This window comes from Artemia sp. Qi Xiang Cuo, chromosome 21, assembly GCF_049724085.1.
Source record: "Artemia sp. Qi Xiang Cuo chromosome 21, ASM4972408v1, whole genome shotgun sequence".
NCBI lineage: Eukaryota > Metazoa > Arthropoda > Branchiopoda > Anostraca > Artemiidae > Artemia > Artemia sp. Qi Xiang Cuo.
This window is the reverse complement of record NC_142814.1, coordinates 35341309-35359979: the sequence shown is the minus strand read 5'-3', so window position 1 is coordinate 35359979 and position 18671 is coordinate 35341309.

The following is an 18671-nucleotide window of genomic DNA, read 5'->3' as shown; positions in this document are numbered from 1 at the left end:
TTTTTCATTTGGCTGTTTTAAAATTAGGAAGTTTTTAGGGAAGTTCCATATTTTCGCCAGTGTTGCCACGTGGAACCATTAACGAAAACAAAAACCTATTATTAAAGTTGAAAACTTTTTCATCCGTAAAAATTTTAACATGTTGATTCCCAAAGACGATAGAATTTGAAAAATACATTTTTGGGAGTATTTTCTTTGAACAAATGTTTGTTTGGTATTCCCTTAAAAAACGACAAATTCCCACTCTCCCCATTTTCAAAATACATTTATACCCCCGCGCCCATAGTTTCCGTGAATAACACTGCTAAATTTATCTAAAAAGGAATGCAAGTTTTGAAAAATATAGTTTCTTCTTCTTCTTCTAAGAAATAATAGGAAAAAAAAATCACAATTAGATATTCCAGCACAGTTTGTGATTTTATACCGCATATTTTCTGCTATTTATCCCTCACGTTACTTCTTTTTTTTATTTGGCACCCGCTACTAAAAAAGCTGCATAATTACATATGAAGGAATTTTTTTTCGCATTCCGATTTTTCCTAATATATTAAGATATATATGATTCTTTAAGTTTCCACTTAACCAATTCAAAACAATCAAGTTTCAATTTCACCCTCTTTTGCACTTTGATGAGTGATGTCTACTTTCAATATTTCTGGAGTTGAAGGTGTCAAAGCTGTTTTTTTGACAAGGAAAAACTAACTGAAAAAAAAAAACAAGAAAAGAAAATGGCACTGAAATTCGGAAGGAAAACAAAAATATACCAACTTCCTTTTTTTGGACTCCAGCTCTCGGAGTATTTGTACAATGTTTATTACCGTGATCGTTATTTTTAAGATTCGAGGTACCAAAATAGAAATGTGACTGGTTTAATTACTGCTCGTTTATACTGTAGCAGGGAAAGTAATTTACCATATCCTCAGACAAGTTCTTTACTTCTTAGAGTGGGTGTTAAGCTGATGCTGTATTTTTTATTTTATTTTCTCTCTGTTCTATCTATAAATAAATATTTGACAAACCAGATCAGTGGAGCTAATCTTCTCATTTATTTCAAACGCTTCTAAACATTGGATGCAAAGCCAAATATGATCAGCACTTATAGAAAGATCCTCAAGGTTGTCAGCATTCTGGACAATTTCAGCAACGTTTTGTAGCTAAGAAAGAAAGGAAAAAAACTTAATTCTTCTAAACCTTTAATATTCTTATCCATAAATAAGTTTTAGCATTTCATCAAGACTTCGTAGACCGCATATTTATTCACTGCCCTCACTTAGGGGGAGGGGAAAGTCCGTGTCCCCCCCTAGAATTTGAAAAATACCTTTTTGGGAGTATTTTCTTTGAACAAATGTTTGTTTGGTATTTCCCTTAAAAAACGACAAATTCCCACTCTCCCCATTTTCAAAATACATTTATACCCCCGCCCCCATAGTTTCCGTGAATAACACTGCTAAATTTATCTAAAAAGGAATGCAAGTTCTGAAAAATATAGTTTCTTCTTCTTCTTCTAAGAAATAATAGGAAAAAAAAAAAAAAAATCACAATTAGATATTCCAGCACAGTTTGTGATTGATTATTCAGTCATCTCTACTGCCTTTTGTTTCGCTTGCCAGGTTGCGAGTTCTGTCAGTTTTCTTCCCAATGGGAAAGTTTTAATGGTCACACATTAAGTTAACCTTGTGTAAAATAACGCGTGCGATTTTTTTTTATGGACGTTTAAAGCATAAGTGATTTGACGGATGCACAATGAGATCGACCAAAATAAAGCAGCAAACAACGAATACATAATATTATTTCACTTTAAAAAACAGACATTTAATAGAAATTCATTGTTTAAAGGCATGAAATATAACTAATGACTACTAAAACCGTACATTCTTTCAAATTACTACCCTTTACGCTAATGGAATCTTATATTTCAATACATTTCGTCTCTTTCGTTGGAGAAAATATTTATTAAGGAACATACTGCAATATAAAGTTTTATGCAGAGAACAGCAGGATTTTTGGCTTCAATAAATCTATTAGTAATGGTGCAGGGGTACGAATTCACCAAAATTTAAAGGAGAGGGTAAAATTTGTCTTTTAAATCTAGGGGAGGATGGTAATTTTGTAGTTTTTTCGATTTTTTCCAATGAAAATACCCCCAAAAGTTTTTTTTAAATGAAAATAGCAAAAAGGGTATTTTTCAAAATATAGACTGGCCGGCGATTAACCCCCCCCTCCCAGATTACAGTCCCTGATAGGTTGCAGCTACTTTCCTAGAAAACGTTTACAACTACTGATAAGGTCCGCTAATTACATTTTTGATTTGCAAAGCTTCTCCTTGTTATGTCCTAGAGAACATAAATTAACATCTTAACATCACCCGAGCAGCGCCGTTCTTGCTTTCGTTCCAGGTTAAATAGGTCAAATGCCTTATGGCTGACAGATACATTAAACTCATTTTTCTAGGCCTTGACTTTTCCGCCTTGTTTGCTCATCGTGCGAAAGGCAAGGCCTTATAAGCGATATCTGTCAATAGCCTGAAAGCTGTCAGTCCACTGAGAATAGAGAAATATCACAATTTTGTAACTTACGAGGGCGGAATTTTTGTAATAAACACGTGCATGGTTTTGGATTTGTCCGTGCAATTGCCTACTACCTTGGCGAAATTATGAAAAACTAAATTTAATAGAGCTTTTACAACTCCAGTCAAGATACTTTTTGACTATACTTGAATATACTTAGAAAACAACTGTCCAAAATATTTGGACAGTTTGAAGTTAAAAAACAATTCTTACTTCATAATATGCAGAATAATTGCACCTAACATATTTTGCATGCAGACCCGGTATACTTCACCCCCCCCCACCTTTAATGGGCAAATATATAGCTGGAAACTTGTTTCTAAAGAAGCGAAGAAACCGGTTTGTTCTCGAGTTTTACACAGCGTAAACTTGAGTGAGTGTCGTATAATACACAAGTACCAACTTTGACATTTATATCTCGGAATCGGCTACAGCTAGAGCGTTTATTTGCTAACCATGTAACCAACTTCCGTTCAGTAACTTTTGGCAAAACGGACCATGCTGTATTTGATACATCACAAGCTAATATTACTTCACAAAATGAAGAACTTATAGTGATTCTCTGCAAGATTGTCAGTAAACTTTTTAAAATACCAGAAACAACCTCCCGAATAGCGTATTATTTTCAAGCTCTGTGGGTAAGACCTTGGTGTAGCCCACAAGAACTTTACTTTTCCATAACCATTATTATAAGTTGAGAGACCATTGGCTCTTTGACAGACCAGAAACAATCTGATTAGCTCAAAGTAGTGCTAGCTAAATATCAGTATTAGTAAAATCTCACTATAACTGGGCCTTTAGACAAACAAATATGGAAGATTTCGTTTCGAGAAGAGGTAGGGGAGCGCCTAAAAAAGATGACAAAGTAAGCCATTTACCAGGAAGTTACAGAAAAAATCAAAGAAATCTTCAGATTTCTCACCCCTACATACAAGTCTGATTTCAGGTGCAATTATGATTTCAGATAATTTGCCATAAATAATATTAAAACTAAACCGATTTTATGAGTCAAGACAACATTTTCCAGTACGTTTAAACTTGCCGTAAATGTTTCCAGGAACAAAGTAAAAGAGATTTATGAAAAAGATGAGTACGTCCGTGGGTTTAGTGAAAGATGATTTGACTAAACACACTTTTTACAGTTTTGTGGTTTTAGATAAAACACTTGATCGAAACAGCGTTGTATAGTCACAAATATATTTAATCCATATTAGCAAACATATTGGTCGAGCCACGCTAAAAACAATTAATTTTTTGGGACCACACTTTCTTTCGATTTACAAATAAAACAATTGAAAATATAAAAAACGAGTTAAATTAGATAGTAAAAAATTAAACAAATTTTTAAATGAGAAACGTCTAGAAGCCTTTATCACACCTTGGTTTTGGTTTTCTGTTTGTTTTTCCCTTTTATTTTAATGTTCTGCTTAATTTAAATTAGTTTTTTATGTAATTTGTTTTCTGTTGATAAATGCCTTTGGACATGAAATCAAAATATTCAGGCCTTTCTTGTAAATTTTTTTTTTGACTGTATTATTTAAAATATTATACCTATTTTTCTACGTTTCCATTTCTTTTATTTGTGGAGCCACACTAGAGACAAAGGTATCTGTAAAAAAAGGCCCAGCCTGCACCCACACAAATTTCTTCCAAAATATGGTCTACTCGTACTATGTCTGTATCTTTCGTTAAGCTCACCAAATAAAAAAAGAAAGATCCTCCTCAGACATTGCTGGCAGATAGGGCGTCGAATTGACATTTCGGTTTCTGGGTCTTGTTTTATAGGGACAAGTAGCAAGCTTGTCGCCGAACTTATGCTGCAGCGGGGTAGGAAATACATATAGGGAAACTTCAGATCCGTCTGTTCAAACCCAAAAATATTCTTTAAATCTTCTCTATGACTGGTCAGCTATACTGGTGCTGGAGGTCCTGTAGTCGTCGGTAATTTTGTATTTCGTCAAAAAAAAAAAAAAAAAAAAAAAAAAATCTTATTTCTTAACAAATTGGTAAAACTGACCTTTGGTTGTCTCTAATAAGCTCGGCTTATGGGTTCATATTTTTTATATGTACTTACTGTGAATTTGGCCATTACTTTTCAAATAACTATACAAGTTAAAAAAAAGTCGCTTACCGTTGGATATGTCAGAGCGTTGACTTTACTCTTTGTTAGCAATGAAATGACAGTAAGAGCAAAAAATCTCGACAGCAGCAAACCTCTGGGCTTGCACGAAGAAATAAATTGACTGAAAAAATTCGTCCTTTCCGGATTTGAAACAAAATAAGGTGCGTATGATTTTGCTAATGCTGCCACCTAAAATAGGAAACAATAATAAATAGTTTAAAAGATCGACCGCTTCTTTATAAGACTAAAATATATATAGCTTTGGGTTCTATCACTCTATCGGACTTGTTATAAGTTGATATGCATAAGGTGCACTATGTTAACTCAGATAAAACAACATTAATTCATAAATAGCTCAAACTGACCAACAGGAAAATTAGGGTGTCAGAATAATAAGAAAAAAAAACTTGTGTGGAAAAGCAAGTTTCGAGTGGTTCACTAAACTCACACAAAAAATTGGCCCAAACCATAACTAACACTAATCAAAATCCAGCGAAATTCAACCCGTGCGATTTTCGTATCCCAGACAACTTGTTATTTGATAAGTGACATATTAAAAAAAAAGCTATAGGAAATCTTATTATGGGGACAACTCGGTATGATTAATGGTTGGAAGTAGTTCTGGAAGAAGGAGTTATGGATGAGTGACGCTTAGAACAGATGCTTCGAAGGTATTAGATGATGTCAGCAACGAACGTAAAGAGCCTATATATTACCGTCCTCGTCATTAACAATATAACGTTCATCGTTATCATTGTCGACATCGTTATCACCGTGTTAATTGACCACCATCCGGGTTGCAGCGGTAGCTAACAACCTAGTAAGAGACGATCACGTCCGTTAAGAAATATAATAACGCATAACTGCTAAAAATAGAGTCGAATCAAAACAAAAAGTACACCATTAGAACGGCCTTGTCCGAGGCCCCAATATAGGAAACTTTCTGTCCCTTGGCTTGAACAGCAAGGGAAATATATTAGCTTGAAAATCACGAAAAGTGGCAGCTACTACAGCATTCTGCCTAAACGGCATCTTTTTTTTCTTTTCCACAGATAGCTTGGCACTGGGACATCGTAAAGAGTTTAACATTATCATGTTAAAGGTTTTAATATTTCTGAAGTTTTGAAAAGTTATTTAATATATGAGAAGGAACTTCAAATTTTTTGATTATAAAAAAAAAACACTTCTGCAGAAAAAGCAAGAGAGTGATAGTCCTCCTAATTATAACTAAGATTTAAAGTCCGTGGTTATCCTGTTTTATATGACACAATTGTACTCTATCACACTATTACTTTCATGAGGGGACACATACACGAATCGAAACTTTATTACAAAGCAGAATAGTCTCGGCACTTTTCCTCAAGCTATAAAGAAGCTCACAAAAATACTATAATAGTTTCGGCGCTCTTTTAACAGGTTTCATATATTGATAAAAGTAAAAAAAAAAAGTGGAAAAGCATTAATGTGGTCAAAAACGTACTATACGGTGGTGCTCTTCAAATAGGAATTAGCTATTTTTTTTTTTTGCAAACCAATAATCTACCGCCATCGGTCACCGGCAGTGTAATACGAACGAGCCTTTATGTTGGTAATCTAAGTGCCTGAATTGTGATAATGCTTACGAAAGATATAGCTTTAGTGGCACAATGAAGGGATAATTTACATCACCTGATGGATAGGACAAGTGTCTATGTAGAGAAGAAGCATTTAGTCTAAAAGTTAAGAAGTCGGTGCTGGTAGTGCTCAGGAAAGGAGGAAGGGTAACGGAAAAAGATAGGGTTCGATATGAGGGTATACACTTGAAAGTGGAAGAAGAGTTTACATATTTGGGTGGCAATCTGACAGCAAAAGGTAAGGTTAGTAAGCATATAGATAGCACAAGCTTATAAACCGATAGTATATAAATATAAGCATATAGACAAGTTTAGCAAAAGGAAAGTGAGCCTCTTATGTCGCGACTGCGAGCCAGTTAGCGGGGCACTACGCGTGTGGGTTTGGAAAGTATCATGCCTTTGAGAAGTACTTCCACTAGATATTAACCATTGTGGATGTCCCCTTACCAGCTTTCATTGAAAAGAAGTTTTACAGAGAGGCAATTGATGTGTTAATGAATTGGGATGTTCTTTGAGCGAATAAATTATTCCGAAGTATAATAAATTTAAAGAAGAGGGGTCGAAAAGCAGAAGAAGGGGAGGGTCATGTTGCAAGAGCCGTAGAGGTACCTGCCGAGTTGACTCTAAAATTGCGGGGAAATGGTAGCAGGAACCTACGCTTCCCTTGTTTGGCCCTTTTGAAAAAGCCAAATTAGTTTCCCCCCCCCCCCTCGGAAGAACATAAATTCAATGCCATGGAGGAGAGCCCACCAACTTGGAAGTCAGAAAGACCCCAAACGATGGAGTCCAAGTGATTTATAACGAAGAAGAAGAAAAGTGCAGTTAGAAGCCAAAAGGAGTCCGTTTAGGATTCCATGTGCTTTTTCTTTAGACAGGTATTTATGATTAGGTTTTGGGAAAAGCTCCTGAAGATGCCCAGGTTCCACCTTGCAAAAGCCGTATATTTAAATGCCCTACATGAAAACAAGAATAGTTCTTGGTCAGCTGCAATAAAGAGAATACTATATGATAGGGGTCTGAATGAGCTACAGAACGAAGGTTCGAGCGTGGACGTAGATGTCACTGTGATAGCGGAAAAAGTGCAGGAAAGGTTCCGGGACCAGAAGATTCAAGTGCGGCAGGAGGAGATGGCAAAGATCCGGTCACTGGAACTGTATGCAAAGGTCAAAGAGCCATATGTGAAAGATATGTATTTTAGGACAGGCGTGTAGGGGAAAGGTTGGTTTGTTTAAGTATGAAAGCGGATGGGTTGCCACTTAGGAAAAGAAGGAAGTATATGAGACGGATTGGTAAAATATTTCTTTCTCGAGAATCTATGAATGCAAGTAAAAATGAAGGGTGCAAAACGGATCGGGCTTTACACAACGTAAATATCAAATTGATCGAAGTTATAAATACATAAATAAAAAGTTGGTGAGTTGAGGATTACGAGTTTGAAAAGATTATAAACGAAAAATTATTCCCTAGTCTTTAGTCCGTTTTGAAAACAAGTTTAGAAACAAAAATATATTTTAAGATTCTTTATTTAAGCTTAACTATTTTTACCAATGCGGTGTTAAGTCTTTTAAGACAATGTTTGTTTTATACTTAATTCTGTGTCTAGTCATCCGTTTATGTTGTTTTATGGATTTTGATATTACATTATTACACTGTCATCGAAAGTTCATATACTGATAAAATCTGGAAGTTATTGGACATTCGAAAGTAGCCGAAAAATGGCTCACAAATTTACGCGACAAAAAACATTTTGCAGTTTGTAGGCGACTGCAAGTATTGGCAAATTCAACAGGTAAATTTTTTGAGGAATGTTTTATTGGTAAAAATAATTGGGTAAGAATAATGAGATAAAATGATTTTGAGGTAATTTATAAGCTGGGGAAATTCCTAAAATTATGGCTGAACCATAACGATCTTTTTGTAGGTTTATGTTGTACTGGATTTAATAATTTTGTTTTATACCTGTTTTGTCATGGCCCTCCTTATTTTTTTCACAAGTAAATGTTTATTGGTATCCCATAGTTAGAGATCTCATTTAAAGTCAGGAGAGTTTTTGTTATTTTCCCGCCGTTGAAACAAGATTTTTAGTAAAAAAAAAAAAAAAAAACAAAAAACAATACATGCAAGATTTTTTTTCATATTTCTAGGATTATTAATTTATGTTTTATTGGGAGCCTGAGCTTTCTTCGAAGGATAAAAAAAGAACAGAGATCCTCCAAAGCTATTGATGGCGCATATGGCGTCGAATCAACGATTCAGTTGCTGGGCCTTTTTTACAGGGAGAGGTCGCAGGCCTGTCGCTAAGCCATGGTGTAGCAGGAAACGAGCCCGCTACACCATGCAGAGCATCAATTTATATTGCCAAGTAGAGCATCAATTCAGCATGTTACTACAGGGTTCATGGAAGTATCATTTGAGTAATAAGAGACATGATATCTTTTTACTTTCAGAGACATCTAGCAAGTAAAGTCGAGATATGATCATTGAACGGTGATGTAAGCTAATATGACCCTGTATATCAAATGGTAAGTCGGACTATTGGCTTTGCTTTCAGCAGTAACAATTTCTAAGTTATTATCATGTATACTGTGTCCCACAATATGCAATAAGTGTGATCACTAGGAAATTAAGGCAACTCCATGAAACGAATATCATGTTAGCCTGTGAAGCAGATATAAAAGTCCGTTATTGTTTATTTATTTACTTTACCTTTATTAATAGAAAAAAAAAATTCATCTCTGTTTTAAAAAAGCTTGAGAATGAGAAACTACAAAAAAACAACAACAGCAGAATGTCAGCATTCAGAGGATGCAATGAAGAAGAAGAAAAAAAAAAAAAAAAAAAAAAAAAAAACAGCAGAATGTCAGGATTCAGAGGATGTAATGAAGAAGGCAGTAAATGAAATTTAATTTAGGATGCCTTTGAGGACAGCAGCACGAGAATTTGATTGGAAGGAGTTAAACCTTGCATCGAACAGTAGATAAGTTAATAAGTTTTGAATCCCCTAGAAGCATCAGTTTGAAATCAGCCTATAACTTCAAGAGCGCCTTCTCTGCAAACAGAGAAATTATGCTAAAAACCTTGGACAGGCATCACAGCCATACTAGATAGAAAATGTAATACATAGCATTTGAGCTTGCTATTGCAAGGTATATAGTATTTCCATAAAGCAGCAAAGAAAATGAGGCAACTGAAAAAGACCGGATACGGCTTGCAAGTCAAGATTTGAACTATCGTGTCGGGTTTCTGAATCAGCCAGCTTAACTATGGTCACGAACTTTAAGAGAACAATTATTACAGAACTTTTTGGCAACTTCGGGCTAGCTTACAAAAAGAAAATATAACCAGCTCACCAAACTTTCAAGCTAGACGGATCGGAAGTAATTTTCATATAACTTCAGTAAGTTACCTTCCACAAACCTTGGAAGGTAATTCGGCCGGGAGGAAGAAAACAAGTGAGGCCGGTGCATTATGTTGAACGAGGACTCCTGGTTACATTTGTAGGATGTATAAATGACAAATGCTGTAACTGACACAAGAAAGTGCGCGAAAACGAACCGAGGGTGGAAAAGAGCAACAGAAAGGATCATCAAAGACACTTTTCAGAAAACTGAAATAAATGAGGAAATGAAAGCCAGACTGGAAAAGACGAAACGCACGATGGAACCAAAGAAGATTAGTTTGAGCAGAAGCTGAAACTTGACGAAAGATTTTGATAGAGTAACAATCATTTTTTCTTAGCAACGATGTTGTCATGAATCTTTCAACACTTTTATCAGGTAAGACTACCCATCAACGACAATAGTTACTTAATTTCGTCGATTTGGAGGCTTACGACACTTAATTATGCTGATTCATTTCGCATTTCCTACTTCATATAACTGTAAAAATATACGAAGCCAAAAACAACAATTTTCTATATGGTCCATCTTCAAAGAGTAACTGGTCCGTTTTTTCTTATCTGTCTGGCAAGACAGTCATTCTGGGAGCTTCTGACTTTCTTTGCCAGTGAATAATACAATTCTTAAAATAAATTCAAGAAAAAAAGAGCTATGGCACAGATGGAAGGCATAGTAACCTAGAAATGCAAAACACTTCATAATATTGAAAGAAATGCCCAAGTTGAATAGTAAAAACCAAAGTGTGCCCATTATGCCTGTACCCCCAAGTACACACTAACGTAGAGCCAAACCTAGGTACTAGAGATCTTTTAGATCAAAACTAGGCCTCAAGACGAGAAATCGAATCATCGTCCCTTCCCTGGTTTACTATTTCTGTATCTTTTTTTTTTAAGTAATACAACTGGAACTTATATATATGCGGCGACCAGGGAAACTTTGATGAAAGCTGAATGAAAGTTTGATGAAAGATGATGAAGTTAGAATGATTAGTTAAAAGGTTCTAACTAATCATTGCTTATTTTCGAAAAAGTTACTTGTTACATAGATACATTAAATTTACAACAAGGGGGCAATCGATAAGCTTTCAACTACCAAAAGGAGAGCATGTCTAGAAAATCAAGCTAAATTAATATAATCAACACATAGTAATAATAAAAATAGTAGTTGAACATAGAACCAAAATAACAAATAGAAGAACTACCTAGAAAAACTATTCTATGGAAACATGGCTGTAAAATGTTAGGTTTTAAGCTAAAATCAATTTTGAAACAGGTGCTGAAATAAAATAGAGGAAACGAAGCTCCATAAAAAGTGAAAACCGATGTCTTAGTGTATCTTCGGAGCGTCCAGACACAATCCAACCTTTGGGAGGGGGGGGTGTATCCCAAAATTCTTATCATCAGAATATCTAGCCAAAGATATTGTCAGATCTTGACTAAACTTGGCGGGACCTCATAATAATTGCTCTACCTTTACTTTTTGGAGATCAAGGGCCCAGCCGATCCTCTCCCGGAAATCAAAAAGATGGGGGAGGGGTCTAATACTTTTCATCCGAACATCTACCAGAAGAGGTTACTCCATCTATACTAAACTTCGTGGGAAGTAAGAGTTAGTATAATAACTCTACTTTTCGAGGGACCATACCTAATCTGAAATATGTGTTAAAGGGGAGGGATACCTTAATTTTGGCAACAGAACATCTACCAGCGCGTTTTCAAATTTCGATAAAACTTTGTGGGAAGAAAGAGTAAGTGTTGGATAGAAAGTGTCTACACAGAGTCCATCCTCTGCAGTGGGAGAGCAAGAGGAGCCCTAAAGACACCATCAGTATATCTATCAGAAAAAATTATCAGATCTCAATTGAAGTTTATGGCATGTAAGATCTAGGGTACTCTTTATGTCTTTGGGGATTCGAAATCAATACAATATTTGGGGGAGGGGGGTGGGAGGAAGAAAACGGGGAAGAGAAGGGTCCCTAAATTATTTTCATTAGGACATTTAGCTGCACGGGCTATCAGATCTTTGTCAAACTTGGTAAGAAGTAAGAATAATCATTCTAGTTGTCTTTTTCTTTTTTATGCATGTGTGTGTGTGTGGGGGGAGGGGGTATCCATACCAAGTCTCTAAATTCTTAAAATCAAGCGATGCATCAGAATAAGTTGCAGGATCTCAGCAAAACTGGTGGGAGGTAAGGCTAAGCGACCCAGTCGTGCCTTTTAGAAGTAAGCACCCGATCTAACCTCTACGGGGAGGTGGAGTCCCTGAAATTTTGTCCTCGGAACATTTACCAGAAGAAAATGTCGGACATTTTAACATTTAATCTTTTGGAACGATTACCTAAAAGATCCCTGTAAGATCACGAGTCAAAAGAGGTATGACATGTCTGCGTAAGTGAAGTTGGATAAGGAGGAGCGGTATAAAAAAAAGTATGGGATTAAGGGCTCCTCTGTGGGCTGTGCAATAATACTGATTGAAATCACTTACAATACACCGATATTTGACAAGATGCACAGTCTAAAGTGGATTCGTAACACAATTCACAAGGAAAAGCAGAGCTATATACTACATGAAACGCATTTAATACATATGAGTTAAACTTATCTACGTTTCATTCTTAGAATATTAAGTACTTTTATTATGTTTTTCTTCATTCTAAAAAGATATACTAGAAAAAAACCAAATTCAACAGGATATCGGATCAAGTGGTAGCTTGTCAAAATTACTATTTAAATGAATTTATTACGCCAGAAATACCAGAAGTGTTCTGATAAAAAAATTTTCAAATAAGGTTTTCGAGATTTCGGGAATAAAAATGAATTTTCAGGTTTTTCTACAAACTAGAACTAGATATTTAAAAAATCCAAATTACATTTTTATAATTCAAACATTTCTGTCCATGAAAACCAGATGAAAGAAACAAAAGCTACCACTTCAATATTGACAAGGATTTATATTAGAACTCTGAATGGTAAAACTAGCAAAAGCATTACCAAAACAGCATTTCAGCTTTTCTTGAACCACTAGCAAAGTATTCACAAATCAAAATATTGATAGGCAAGCTCGGGATAGTAAGAATTGGGATCAACTAACACTGATATTGCAAGAGGATTCACTTTCTTGCTTGGAAAATTTTGAATAAAAACCAACCCAATTATTGCTATCACAAAATCTCCAAAAACTTTTGTGTAATTTTATTTTTTATTTAAAGGTAAACATACAAACAAGAATGGACGAAAAGTACTAATAGAAGCAAAAATTCCATGGGCCACAAAGCTCTACTCAATTTTGCTAGCGGACAGTGGGCTACCTTGTACTCATCAAAGATGGCTCAAAGATAAATAATATTAAAAAATGGGAATCTCAGTAGCCTTAAACTCACAGTGCCACGACTCAAAACTGTTACGTTAAGCCGGCACTAATTATGAGGTACAGTAGAAAATTTCCTATTTTGCACATTCCAAAAGCCTAGGTTAACCTTTAGGTTGAGAAATTATCCTGCAAATGAATTCCAGTTAAGAAAATACTAATCAGCATACTTACAAAACTATAGCTTTTAAACTCCCAAATTTCATCTTCAATACCATTAAGGATCACATTGATTGACTTGATCCCCGATTTAAAAATAACAGGATTATTTGTATGTACTTCTGAACAGATAACCGATATAAACATGTGCAGAAACTGAAGCAGTGCTGTTAGGTCATACTTCACATGCCTTTGTCTGATATCAACCGAGAAAAAATCTAGAATCTGGAAGAGAAGTTTCGATTAAAATTTCTTCTAATGAAAGAGTTATTATTATCGGAAGGGTATGGGTTTAAGGGTTCCCCCATGGGCCCTCCGATAATACAGATTGTTGGGGATGAGATTCCCATGGTTAGAGTAACTATACATTGCTCATGAGAGGGGGATTAGTTGCCCTCAAATCACTTTCGACTATTAAAAAACGCACTAGCCCTTTGATTTTCCAATCGAATGAGCCCTTTTTAAAAATTTTACGACAAAGATTTCAATAAAAACCTTATATGCTCCCAGGGCATAACTTATAACCCTTGCCCTGAAGACTGTTGGGGGAGTGTCCTGCTCAAAGGTATAATTTCCAAAACTTTAAACTGCTTGGAACAAAATGGTTATCTCAAAATTTTTATCGCATATGTTTGGGGAAATGGTAGGCGTGGAAGGGGTGTTAGTTGCCTTCCAATCACTTTCGACTATTGAAAAGGACACCAGCCATTTCAATTTCCAATCGAATGAGCCCTTTTTGAAGTTTCTACGACAACACGTTCTATAAAAACCTTATATGCCCCCAGAGCATAACTTATAACCCTTGCCCTGAAGACTGTGGGGGTAGTGTCCTACTCAAAGGTATAATTTCCTGAACTTTAGACTGCGTGGAACAAAATGGCTATCTTAAAATTGTGATTGGATGTGTTTGGGCAGATGGTGGGCGTGGAAGGGGTGTTAGTTGCCTTCCAATTACTTTCAACTATTAAGAAGGGCACTAGCCATTTCAATTTATAATCGAATGAGCCCTTTTTAAAGTTTCTACGACAACGCGTTCTATAAAAACCTTATATGCTCCCAGGGCATAACTTACAACCTTTGCCCTGAGGTCTGTGAGTGTCATCCTCAAAGACCTAATTTACATAACTTAAAACTACGTTGAATAAAATGGATATCTCATTATTTTGATTGGATGTGTTTGGGAAAAGGTGGGCGTGAGAGGGGGGTTAGTTGCCTTCCAATCATTTTTGACTCTTAAAAAAGGCACTAGCCCTTTGAACTTCCAATCGAATGAGATTTTTTTGAAGCTTCTACGACAACGCTTTCTACAAAAAACTTATATGCACCCAGGACATAACTTACAACTCTTGCCCTGAAGGCTGTGGGGGAGTGTCCTCCTTAAAAACATAATTTCCATCTGGAAATCAACTACGCTTAACAAAATGGCAGAAGCGCATCCAAGATTTTTGTTCGTTTTTTTTACTAATTTTTTTAAGGGGGGGGGTATATAAAAAACCTCAAAAAACATACAAAATTTGTTTATGTCCATTTTTTACATTTTCACGAGTCAAACAAACATTTCGGGGGGGGGGGGGTTCAAACCAGGTAACCCCCCTGGATACGGCCTTGCAAATTGGCAATCTCAAAATTTTGATTGGATGTGTTTCGGGAAATGGTGGGCGTGGAAGGGGTGTTAGTTGCCTTCTAATCACTTTCGACTATTAAAAAGGGCACAAGCCACTCCAATTTCCAATTGAACAGTTTACAGATGTAATGGGAAATCTTATACATCACTGTGAATATATGGAGGCATAATTGTCCTTTACTTAGTTTCAGCTTAAATTCGATGATCGAGCCTTTATGTAATACTAACTACATCCAGCGACTATGACGTCATTGATCAATATTGTATATAAAAAATTAAGTTTTTGGTAAAAAATAATTAATTTAAAAAAAAAGTAAGTGCAAAAGGCGCTAGATCTAGAGATTTCCTTTAAAATGAGCTATTGAACAACTATCTATGATGTTCCAGTGCCGCCAAGCTATCTCTGGATACAAAGAAAAAAAAATATCCCGTTTAGGCAGAATGTTGTAGTAGCTGCCACTTTTCTTGATTTTCAAGCCAATATATTTCCCTTGCTGTTAAAGCCAAGGGACAGAAAGTTTATTATAGAGGGGTTTCGGATAAGGCGGTTCTAATGGTGTACTTTTTGTTTTGATCTGACTCCTTTTTTAGGAGCTATGGGTTTTTATATTTCTTAACATTGGACGTGATCGTCTCTTACTAGGTTGCTAGCTACCGCTGCAACCCGGATAGTCTTGGTCCATAATTGCATTTTAATTTTATATTTCCATTACTATGGGCTTGATTTCGTTCTTTACTATAAAACCATGATAATGGTGAAACTTACATTGTCCCCATTTAGAATAAAACATACCTATCCTTTGTATTATCGTTCTTTACTTATATGCTAGCCACCGCTGCAACCCGGATTCTACATCTAGTGTCTTTTGAGATTAACAAAATTAATATTAATATAGAGTGTGTGACAGGTTACAATACGTATCTTTTGACAACGGTATTATGTCATATACCTACTTGAATGGTCCTGTTACCTGAATCCCCGAAATGTCGTCATATCTTGCTAAGTGCCTTTTATAATAGCTTTATATTCGTTCTTTATTAAAATAATTTTAACCCAATTAATTTCCTTTAAAATGAGCCATTGAACAACTTTCTACGATGTTCCAGTGCCAAGCTATCTCTGGAAAACAACTAAAGAAAAAAGAAAAAATATCCCGTTTAGGCAGAATGTTGTAGTAGCTGCCGCTTTTCTTGATTTTCAAGCCAATATATTTCCCTTGCTGTTCAAGCCAAGGGACAGAAAGTTACCTATACAGGAGATTCGGACAAGGCGGTTCTAATGGTGTACTTTTTGTTTTGATCAGACTCTTTTTTTAGGAACTATGGGTTTTTATATTTATTAACATTGGACGTTATCGTCTCTTACTAGGTTACTAGCTACCGTTGAAACCCGGGTGTAATTAATAGGTTGCTTGCTACCGCTGCAACCTAGATATTCTTATTTTTGTTACTATTATGGGATTAGGTTCGTTCTTTACTGTAATTTAATGTAACATATCAGTTACTATGGGAGAGATATCGTTCTTTACTGTACTACATCCGGCGACTATGACGTCATTGATCAATATTGTATATAAAAAATTAAGTTTTTCGTAAAAAATAATTAATTAAAAAAAATCTATCTCTGGACACAAAGAAAAAAAAATATCCCGTTTAGGCAGAATGTTGTAGTAGCTGCCACTTTTCTTGATTTTCAAGCCAATATATTTCCCTTGCTGTTCAAGCCAAGGGACAGAAAGTTTACTATAGAAGGGTTTCGGATAAGGAGGTTCTAATGGTGTACTTTTTGTTTTGATCTGACTCCTTTTTTAGGAGCTATGGGTTTTTATATTTCTTAACATTGGACGTGATCGTCTCTTACTAGGTTGCTAGCTACCGCTGCAACCCGGATAGTCTTGGTCCATAATTGCATTTTAATTTTATATTTCCATTACTATGGGCTTGATTTCGTTCTTTACTATAAAACCATGATAATGGTGAAACTTACATTGTCCCCATTTAGAATAAAACATACCTATCCTTTGTATTATCGTTCTTTATTTATATGATAGCCACCGCTGCAACCCGGATTCTACATCTAGTGTCTTTTGAGATTAACAAAATTAATATTAATATAGAGTGTGTGACAGGTTACAATACGTATCTTTTATCATTAACTATAATTAAGTTGAGTATCTAATATAGTATAGGCAAGAGTTCATTCTTTATTATAGAAGTTTTAGTTACTATGTGCCGTGGTTTGTTCTTTACTATGTTTCAGCTATATCCGATGAAATTTATGCTATAAGAGATCATAAAACAATTAATTAGCTTTTTATACATATCTCATATGGTCTAGTGGCTTAGGATAGTTGGCTTTCAGCCAACTGGCTTGGGTTCGGATCGTGTGCAGGAATTGTTTTTAAAACAAAATCAGATGAAATTAATTTTTTTTTTTATTTACAAACGGGTTACAATAAATAAATAAACAAACATCTCATTTAAAAAACACAATCCAATGCATTACTGCATGCCGGACAAAACCCGAAAAAAAAGCAAAACACTTTAAAAAAAATATATAATATTTTCTTTTATTATCTTTTATTTTTTCGGACCCTAATATAACCCAAAAAGGGTCCAACCCAAAAACAAATAAATATCTTCTCTCGCCTCCCTCCTTCATCCCTCCAACAAAAAAGTTAGAACTTGAGAATGATCCACGCACACAACCTAACATAACACACAACATTCACAAAAAGAGAGGAGAAAAAAAAAAAAAAAAGGAAATAAATCACTCATCCATTCAAAACCCAAACAATCATCTCACCAACAACATTCGACCAATCATTCTTTACACAATTAGCTAATTTGACAAGAAATAGGTAACTAAGGGCAAGAGTTCTTTACTATAATTGACTGTATTATATCTGAAGAAACTTACATATTCTGAATTTATGATGAACAATATCGATCCTTCATGTAATTACTGTATGGAAAGCAAAGCATGCAATGCCTTAGCCAAAGTGCCAAAAAATTACCTATCGTCCTTTATTGGATTACTATAGGTTAGAGTTCGTTCTACATTGTACCTTACTGTATTACAAACAGGAAAAAGCCTATGGCTTTTCTTAATTGGAATAGTAAGAGACGACATGGCTACAATCTACGATTATGACATCATTGATCAATCTTTAATATCAATATTGGATCTTACAGTCTCCTACAAGATATGTACAAAAATCAAATATCTTTAAAAAGACTGCAGTATGAAAAGACATCAAAAATGCAGTTTTTAGTTGAAAAGTTTATTCTGTTTTAGAAATAATTTATATTAGTTACAAAAGATTTTTAACCCAATTAATTTTCTTTAAAATGAGCCATTGAACAACTCTCTACGATGTTTCAGTGCCAAGCTATCTGTGGAAAAGAAGAAAAAAAGTAAAACAAAATATCCCGTTTAGGCCGAATGTTGAAGCAGCCACCACTTTTCTTGATTTTCAAGCCAATATATTTCCCTTGCTGTTCAAGCCAACGGACAGAAAGTTTCCTAAAAAGTGGTTTCGGACAAGGCGGTTCTAATGGAGTACTTTTTGTTTTGATCTGACTTTTTTAGGAGTTAAGGGTTTTTTATTTCTTAACATTGGACGGAATCGTCTCTGACTAGGTTGCTAGCTACCGCTGCAACCTAGTTGCAGCTACCGCTGCAACTTATTCCAAAAAATAAGTTTTTCAAAGAAAAGTAAAGGCCATTTTAAACTTAAGCTGAGAAGGTACAAATACCTGTTAAAATTCAAACTCAAAACGACCAGAACTTACTATTAAAGTATAAATGAAACCCAAAAC